Genomic DNA, 10,616 nt, shown 5'->3' with positions numbered 1-10,616 from the left:
TCAGTGGAAAGCGATGAATTGTTTTCCCCTCTGGGGTGGGCAGGATTTAATTGTGCTCACTTCTATATAGTACACACAACTTTTAGTGTGCCAAAAACTTTAGGAACACGGGTTTTAATGGTGACTGAAATGGTCTTTTTTTAATCTTTTACATGAATATATTGTGTTTTGCACTGTATAATCATTATCAGATTTTCATATGATCTTATCAGAGCTAATTATTAAATATCTTAAAGGATAAAAATATGTGTGCATGTACAAAAATGGCAACATTTTGAAAAAAAAATGCTCATTTGCTTTCTTGCCGAGTTAGATGAGAAGATTGATGCCATTCTCATGTCTGGGTTAGCCGCTGTTCCACTAGCTTCTATAACTTAATGCAATCAGTCATTCAGCATTTCTTTTATTTGAAAAAAACAACAAAACAATTCAATTGTGCACACATGGGCTAAATTAGTAAATGGTTTACTCTCTATCTTTCTCTTTACTCTCTAGCTATTAGGAATTGAAACCTTCACACAAAGTAAAACAACAATCACTTTGTGATCATACAAAAAAAACCCCACAGCTCCCATGAAAATTTACCAGCATGTCAGCATGGGTACTGTCATTGAAACTTTGATTCTTTCTCCTCTAAACAAGGGCATAACCATGGTATAGACATTGGGGGAGGCATAAATAAGATTTATATATGAAGATTTCACATTTAGAACATAGTTTTGAGAACTACGTTGACCATTTGAATTTACATTTAAAGGAATAGTCTGTGATTTCTCCAAGCTAGTGGCTGCCTCTGTCTCTCTGTGCTGCCTGCATTGTGACCAGATTTCATTATTTTACCAGAAGAACAATGACTGACCTTGATGATCATTTTAATTAGAATATTCTGCTTTTATTACTAGTTTTATTGCTTTAATGTTATCATGCTGTTTAGCTAGCGATACAGTAAGTGTATAAAGAATAGTGCACAATGTACAGTAGTAACAGTGACGTTTCTAAGCTAAGGTGTCTATTTACTTACTGTCTGAAAAAAACCTTGTATGTCCAGCTGTTGGTCCTGCTTTCTCCACTTTTTAGGAAACGTTACTCCATCCATTTGTTCACTTCCACTGACTGACAATCTGATCTGATTCTGAACTTCTTTAGCAAACATTAATAGCAACAACAACATGCTATATCAGACAACCGAGTTGTGTGTGCTAGCTAACTATGGGCGCAACCAAGTGTACAATTGGAAGGGGAGGGTATGGGGGGAGGATTCACACACTTATGTTTTCCTTACCAAACAGAAATAAATAGAAAATAAATAGGAAATAACAGATCAGTTGACAGGTTTCATAAAAGGAGGACATATTTAACATATTTTCTACTGTATATTGGGGGGGACAGATTGGTATTTTCTCATTATCAAGGGGACACGACCCCCCCAAAGAATGAGTGGTTTTACCCATGCTTCTAAAGTAATTTTTCCAACTTTTTGCTGTTTTCTCTGCTGTCTAAAAACTCCTGATCTGTTTTGTCCAGTTTATCCTGCTGTTATTACAGATGTGTCTCTGGATATTTAGTTTTTTGCGTTATTACAAATGTGTTGATTTTCAATGAGGTTTTCTTACTTCTGGAAAAACGATCCAGAAGTTCTGGTTTCACTTCAGCTCTCTATACAGCCAGCAGTTGCTTAGCTTAGCATAATGACTGGAAAGAGGGGGCAACAACTGCCTACCAATTAACACATAGCTTGTTTCTTTAATCCATACAAAAATCCATGCAAAAATCACAAGTTGCAATTTTAGGTCATCTGGGGTAACTGTCTCCTCCGTGTAGATCTCCTACTGTATGCAGATTTTTTTTGTTGCTAAATAAAATCCTTGATACTCAACTCCCCAAAAGAATGGTAACAATGTTTTCGCTGTCCACAGTCAAACAACCATAACAGAGGTTTTGGTTAACTGGTCAGGAAAGGATCTATTAATGTACATATCTGGTGTAATTGAAATGAGCAATTAGTCTTACTTAGTCTCTCATTAAATGTTTCTAGACAGATTTACTGTAAGTAGTTAAGAGTTATGGTAGAGTGGGGTCAGTCAGACACCTGGCAACAGGCTGGAAAACATGCAGCAAACACATTTTCACACAACACACACTCACATAAACAAGAATGCATATACACACTCCCTCTCCTTCTCACTCTGTCCTTTATTCATAAACTCCAATGTGAGTTATTTTCTGACAGATATACTGTCAAAAGTGTAACTGCAAAAACAATATAATGTGACTCATGAAACTAACAATGTGAATGTGTTTGGGAAAGATCCAGTAGTTTTAAGAACAACTGGAAATGACTACACAAACAAAAACTATAAAGCCTGGTTAGAGAGGAAACAAATTAAAGTCCTTTATCCATTCAAAAACCAAACACTAATGATGTCTGCTTTATGCAAAGCTTCTAAATTTCATCACAGGCCACAAACAACAAAGACTTTCTTTAAAATGGTATGCAAAAACAACCAATTTTGTGTTGATCCTGTCACGATTCCTGCCTCAGTCCTGTGTCTCCCTACCTGTTGCCATTTCCCCAGTGGCTCTTTCCCCCTCTCTCTCTCTCTCTCTCTGTGTGTGTGATTGATTGAGTGGAGACAGGTGTGTTGGAGTCAGAGCAGAGTCCCGCCAGCTGCATCCCATTCCATAATCAAGACCTCTACTTATACTCAGCCCTGCCAGATCCACACTGCCAGATTGTAGCCTCTGCTCAGTCAGTCTACGCTTCAAGCCAGTTCTCCTGCATTTATTAGTTTTCTTGTTGTTGCCTGTTTTCCCTAGTCTGACCCTGTTCTCTGCAGTCCCGTCTGTTCTGTCTCCGGTCCCTGTCTCCTATTCCCTGCAGTCCCGTCTGCTCTGGCTCCGGTCCCTGTCTCCTGTTCTCTGCAGTCCTGTCTGCTCTGGCTCCGGTCCCTGTCTCCTGTCCCTCATCTCGTCAGCCCTGCTTCCTGCCCTTGACCCCTGCTCTGACCAGCTTCTATGGATTCTGCTCTGGACCTGCTCCCCTTGCCCCAGTGTGCCTCAGCCCAAGATTCCCAGCTACCAGTACTAGTTTCCCCTGGCCTGTTTTAATAAATACTTTGTCCTACTGTGTCCCTGTCTCCTTGCCTCTGTGTGTCTGCACTTGGGTTCATCTGCTCCGCCCCAACAGATCCATCACAACTGAAAGGCATGGCTGTATAACAGGCCACTTCCTTTGAAAACCCTTGTTAAAATTGTACATTTAACTCTTAGCAGGAGACTGAAAGACTAAAGACTGACTGTTCAACACGATGCTGAGTTATTGCCTGTGTTGAATTATTATTTCTACATAAAATATGACAATCATCTGGTGACTAATGCTATCTGTATTTTTAGAATCTAAGTGAAAAGCTGCAGAGGCATCAGGAATGAAATATGGAACCTGCTCTTGAGCATTTGACATCTTGCCACTTTAAAGCTTATCGTTATGAATGATAAGAACTGTCTCAAAATGGTGCCAGCTGACATACAGTATGTAGCCTTAGATATGTTAAATAGTTCCAAAAGTGTCTAAGGTCATATCCTAAAAAGGAAAGCTTGAGATTTTTCTTTCTCTTATTCTTTCAAAGCAAATTTTCTCTGGAAAATCTTTCAACATAACTGTCTCATGAGGCTTCAAACTTGGATGTTTTAAGATTAGGTTCTATAGCTGTTTTCAAGACAAAGCAGTAAATCTGGAAACACCTAGCTCAGCACTTGGGTGCAGATAACTCACCCATTACCAATGTAAAGATTTTGTACATTTTCCTTGTGGCTTCTGTATTACAACTATTAAAACATAATGTATGTTACCAGCTGTGTGTAAGTTCAAACTTAATTATAATGTAAATTATTTCTAAGTTGTGATTTAAAAGCTTGCACCACGGAGATAAGTTACAACATAACTTTATATAACAACTAAATATTTACATTTTCATTGATTGCATGCCATTTTGCAACACAGTAATCCAGTATAGACCTAATTTATTGATATGATATTTCAATATCGATCTAGCTTACTTCAATGTGCTACAATGCCAAGTGGGTCATGCCAGCTTTCACATAGCTATTGCAACACAGTGCGGAAATCTATGTTTTTATGGATATAGTGTTAGGCATTATCACTGATATTGGTCAGCACAATGCCCTATGTTCTCGGGAGGAGTTATCCAGATAACTAGTTACTTGCTTGCCACTCAGTCTCATATCCTTCAATCTGTAATGTTATCCAAGTCTAGCAGCAATCGTAGCATCATTATGTAGCATTAGCTTTATTGCTGCTTAGCTAGCTACCTACTACAAATGAAATGTCTTACCTTACACACAAAACAAAATGCCAGCTTGGCTACATTTAACATGGAGAATTTCCATTAAATTCTACTTAAAAGCTGTCCATATCAGTTTATTTTTTCAGGTCAAGGTTAAACCTTAAAGGTACCCTGTAGTGTTTTTGACCACAGGTGGCACTACGGTGCTATGTTTTTAGAAGCGGGTCCCCCAAGGATAAACACAATACCTGTTCATGAGAAATCCTAAATGTAAACACAATTTTTTTTTGCTTACAAGAAACGTAACAGGCCATATTTAAACAGAGTAACTCATGTATTTTTGTGTTTCTTGTATGTTCTAAACAATACCATATGTTCAGATGCTATAAAGTGTCATGCAGAATGTGATGCCTGTATTTGAGTAGATGCTATGTTCAAATAAAATGCCCACAACATCTCTAGAGGGCTCAACGGTGATGCCTGGCATCCCAGGTACACCCCCTCAGTTCCATACCCTCCTGTCTTCATCTCGCAGCCCAGTTGTTGCATTTTGTTGCATTTCCGCTGCATTTGACAAGAACTTGATTGTTTGTTGGAGGGAGTGACCCCTCACCCCCATTTTCTTCAACAGACTCGTCGTAGATGTACCAATGAATCCCCTGCATCCCACTTCTACAGGGAAAATCTTGGTCTTCCAGCTGTTCTGGGCAACTTCATTTGCCAGTTCAGAGTGCTTGATCTTTTTCCTCTCGTAAGCTTCCTTAACACCATCTTCCCATGGTTCCGTCAATTCCACAATGTATGCCAGCTTGGCTGTTGTGGACCACAGGACCATGTCTGGCTGGAGTGTTGTAGTCACAATGTCTGGGGGAAACACAAACTTTTTTCCCAAGTTCATGTCCATTTTCCAAACCCGAGCAGCCTGCAGAATACTTGCATCCTTTGATGTTATTTGGTGCTCTGGAAGTTGGCCTGCTGGTACAAATGGTATGAAGTGGACACTTCCTGCCGATGTGTGTGGCAAAGTATTTGTGGTGGTTCACCTCTGTTCCAAGATTGATGCCAGCTGTTTGAAAACTTGGTTGTGCCGCCAAGTATAACACCCTTGGGTGAGGCTCGTAGTGCATCCTGTTAAAATATGCTTTAGTGATGCAGGTGTTTGACAAAGGGAGCGAGAGGGGTCTTCTCCTAACCACTGTTTCAGGTTCTGGCTTCAGATGTCATACCAACTGAAATTCCTCTTTTCCAGGCTCTCCTAGTTAGTCCATCGGCCCTGCTTGGCCATTAACACAGCCTTAGCATGTGGCTCTGCCTCCTCCTGTCTTCTCACCTCACCCACCATGAGCCGTCTCTTCTGCACTGATGTTGCCTTGTGCCATTGAGGAAATTTTGGGACAAACCTGAAACCGGTTCTCCCATGCTGGACTTGGCCAACCACATCCCTTACATGAAGAGCAGACTTAGCACTCTGAATGGCTTCAGATGGGGTCCACTTCCTCCGTGTTGCCACATGAAGGGGCCGCTAATTGAATAACAGTATCTTCAGATTCAGGGAGGGTCATGACAAACCTTGCTTTGGTGCATTTGAATTCTTCCACAAGACTTGCAATCAGTAATTCCAATGTGCTGTTCCTGTACAGTCCAACAGGACTTAAGCATCAAGGAAGTCCAAGCCACTGTTTCACATGTGTGCTGATCACTCTTTCCAGCTTTTCCACTTTGTTGATGTGGATTTCATACACAGTTAAAGGCCACATGAGTCAAGGGAGTATGCCACACTGGAAGCCACAATGCTTGAGTTTTCCTGGCAGCAACGTCTTGTTTGTGCAAGCTATGTAGGTGATGATATCCTTTTTGAGTTGTTCAAACTGCTCAGTGTCCTTGAGCTTTGCATCATACCTTCATCCCAAGCTCTTCACTGGCATTTCTGAAACAGTTGGGAGGTATGTACACTTATAAGGCAATAAAGAGTACATGCACATGGAAGGCCTTGGAATTTTGGGTAAAAATGCTCATCCTTGCTCAGCCCTTAATAGCAGAGAGATCTATGTGTACAGTGGAAGTTATGGTGTGTTCAGTAAAAAACACATGGATTTTCAGCAGCATATACAGCAAATAAGTACCTGCATGCCTTGTCTATCCTGTGCATAAGTGGGCTATACTGAAAGCCCACCTAATTCTGAGTGACAGTAATGTGTTGGATTGAAGACCCACTCAAACAATTGAATTCCTTCCTGAAAACAACACCTGTTTTAGATTTGCCTCCCTGACGCACCCATTTCACAGGCCGACTGCCTATTCTACTACAAAGCAGTATCGGCTGCAGAGAAAATGTGCCATGTGTCCTAAATGAAAGTGCTTCCCTCTGTTCTGTGTATCCTTTCAGCCAGGCTGTCCATCACAAAGAGTTGGCTGACAATTCTTGTGCAGCACCAGCACAAAGAACACTGGATGTTTGCTTTTCCTCTGAATTCTCTGAATTAATAACTCATCTCAGTGCATGTGTCACAGGCAATTTCTTTTGGAAAGCACAGTATGTATCCATTTTGCTTTCCCATCTCTCAAAACCCTATGCAAACAATCCTTTAATAGTTACATACTCTGCTTTCTTTTAGAGCATGCATAAAAAAACACCCAAAAATAAAGTTTTAAAGTGTAATCAAAGGTCATTAGCATTTTAAACCGGGGTTACTGGCGGTGATTACCACAAGGCAGCACACTGGCACAGGTCAACCCTGCCTTTCTGAGTGACGTCAGACACTGACCTCAGCTGTGGCAGGGTCGCAGGCAGTGGGTCAGCCCCTTGGCAGTGCGCCCAGTTCAGATTAACATTAACAAAACGTGACAGTGCTGAGAGGCTTTGAGCTCTCTTGGCCAGAGGATTAACTACCGACTGCTATACCTGCAGCGCCTACCTACTGTAGAACTAATGCTGTCCCAATTCCATACTACATACTAATATAAATAGGTTTAAAGTATGCAGTGTAGTCAGTGTACATACTAAATTTGCTGAATGTGGAGTGTGTCGTTGATGGACACTTTTGTCCCACAATACAATTCACAGTAGAAATAGAGGAGCTACTCACAACTGCTCATTCCAGCACATTCTTGACAGTGGTGAGACAGCTCCAGGAACATCTCTCTAAATCATAAAAATAAGGTAGCGAGTCTTTGGAAAAGCTATTTTCTTTGTCTTTGTTAAGTTTAATTGCCATGAGCATTTCAAAGTAATAGTTTGATTGATATCCATCATTTCCTAGAAGTCTGTAAAATACATCAATTTATTGTCTATTAAGTACAAAAACAACATACTATGAAGATTCATATACCATATAGCACATGCTGTATATTGCATCAGTGTAGTATTGATATCACTCTATGCCCAAGACACACAATCAATCGCTTTAACTCCATTATTTCTGGAAAACTGACATTTTTATGTTTTCATTTAAGCAGATAATCAGTTTTGGTAGAGTGCCAAAGTGTCTTTGAGCAAGACACACAATCAGGTCTAGCTCCAGGGTGATACACAGTCAACAAAATCTAGCACAAATTCAATAGATTGTATATTATAATAAATCATATATGATATTGACATCAGGTTTATTTATGCAGCTTAGGAAGCTATGCAGTATGTGTTGTACATATTCAGTATCTTGCAGATAAACTATTAACTTGATTAATTCTGACACAGGCATTACTCAACAACTTTGACAATATATTTTGAAACTTGTAAATTTCAGCATTTCATTTCCCCCACTTCCCCTTTTCTCATTTCTGTGTCACAGAAAGGCCTGACAGGACAGCTCAAGTAAATTTAAATCAACAACATAGCTGATCTGCCCATTAACCGTGTCTCTATTATGGACTTAATGGCAGAGTTAGTCCTGTACCAGCTGTAAATATAATTAGTGACCACATCGTGCTGGAAGCACCTTATGTTGACTTCTGCTTTCCAGACCACAGTTGCCGACCCTTTCTGTTGGCTTCACATCAAACTTCTTGTAACACTAAAACTGATCCAATAACTCTTGTTTTGTGTAGCAGTACTTGTTTCTTTATGGATTTACATTACACCATCCACTATGCACTATGACAAATTTTGCTCAGCCCAGTCAAAATAAGTGGCGGCGCTGAGTGCCAGCGAGGAAAAATCCTGGGAATCAGATTTCCTGTAGTAATGCCAGGTCAGTGAACAAAGTGTATCTGCTTCCAGCAAGCTGAAGTCTGGGAAGAAAAGTATTTTTCCTCAAAATATTATGATAATCTTACAAACATAGACAACAATATTATTCACATCAAGACAGCACATTCCTTATTAAGTGTGACCATGTAAGAGCTCATAAACGGGTTAATGAGGAGCTTGTACCTGTGTTTTTCACAGTATGTCAAGGCACTGTTAGTGTAATGTAGGTGGTTGAATTATAAGTGTATTTTTACAAGTGGAGTTTGATCTTAGAGATTGAATGGCTGGTTATTGGGGTCCACTCACTGCTGTGCTTGCGGTTGTATAAAATGTGCTGTGAACTAAGTTGTTGACATCATCACAGGGTTACAGAGAATACATTAGAGGTTCATGATAATAAACAGTTACAGATGATTGACTTTTGAGAACTGTTGCACTTAAAAATAAATCTTCATAACATTGTTGCCTTCTCACTGGCAAAATAACCACAGTTATTTTACCAGTGATTTTAAAAGCCCCGTTTTCTTAAAAGGGAAACTTCTCTATTTTTCAACCAGGACCCTATTTTCCCATCTTTTTGTGTCTCAGTGACTAATGGGGACAAAACTGTAATGTAAGCCGATGGGGTAATAGTGCCTCATCAATGTACGTCAATGTAAGTGCTTGTTTTTGCCACTGACAAGCTAAGATTGTTATTTCAAGTGTCTGACAACATTATGGAAAGTCCAAGTCCAAGAAAGACCAAGTCACGCTCAAGGAGAAGTCTCATTCGAGTTGTCGAGTTGTTCTGGAAATAAGCTAAATATTCAGTAAATTATCTGATCCTGTCAGTGACAAAAACAAGTACTTAGTACTTAGTGAACGTAAATTGATGACCACCATTGTCCCATTGGATTACATTGCAGTCTGTTTTGTGGCTGCAGCACTCTCGCTTGCTGGACTAATTTCAAAAATTGTTGTCCCTATTCGTCACTTAGACACAAAAAGATGGGAAAATAGGGTCCAGGTTAAATAAATGCAGAAGTTTCCTTTTAAGTGCATGAAACAACAGTCTTTTTAGGATCACTGCATAGGTTACATAGGTATGGCTAAAGCCAGGACAAAGAGTGTCATTCCTTATTAACAGAGCCTGCAGCTTAGAGCCAAGACTCATGTTTCAACAGAGGAGAAGAAGAGAGCAAGCCAAGCAGCCCAGCACAGTCCTGCCCCCACCCACAGAGCCACCACCCTGCAGTCTCCTTCTGTATTATGTCTGTGGTTTACACTCATCAGTGACTGACAGGTCGTACTACAGGTAATGAAAATATTATACTGGGCTATACAATCCCTTAGTGTTATCTGCATGATCTCTAATGCTCTCATTGGTCAAAGAGTATCTGTTTGGTTTATATTGAGAGAAATGAAAACGATTGTTTTTTTTCACTGCAGAATGTAGCGTGCTATCACAAAAACAGTGAACACTCACACATGCCCTTTAATGAAATGTCTGTATTGTCTATATTGCTCACTAGTTTTATCTCACACTGTGCATATTTATGTGTTTTGTGTGCACATGTGTTTTGCAGCCTTTTGGCAATGCTGTGACCTTTCTGTATGAAACAGATGCCATTCAAACAAGACAAGCTCAAAACTTAAAACTTTTAATGTAATTGCCCTGAAAATGTTTGAAATGTTACATGTCTGACATGTCTGCTCAGTTGTCTAGAACTGCTGTAAGAATTACACTCAATTACTCAGTAGCATAAATGTTTTGCGTTGTCTTTAATCAAGTCGATGACTTTAATTACCAGACAGACATCAGTGTGGTATATCCTGATCTGATCTGACAGTTATAGTAATAAGGGTGTGCCACAGGGAATCATTTTGGGCCCCTTCCTGTTCACCATGTATTAAAACAATACAGGCTCTTTTGTGCATGAATATCAAATATATCTTTACTTTTTTACACTATTGTTGATTATCCAGGAGAAAATTACTTTTTTTACTTCAAAATTTTGAATTGAGAGGATAACATATTAATACTTTGATATTTGGCTCAAATGTGAATTTTCATTTAAATATCATAGAAAACCCTGTTAAATTGCAATTGTATTGTGGCTTTTTGTCAGAAACAGAAGTGACTTCTC

This window comes from Thunnus thynnus, chromosome 18 (assembly GCF_963924715.1).
Source record: "Thunnus thynnus chromosome 18, fThuThy2.1, whole genome shotgun sequence".
NCBI classification, from domain to species: domain Eukaryota; kingdom Metazoa; phylum Chordata; class Actinopteri; order Scombriformes; family Scombridae; genus Thunnus; species Thunnus thynnus.
This window is presented reverse-complemented; position numbering follows the sequence as displayed.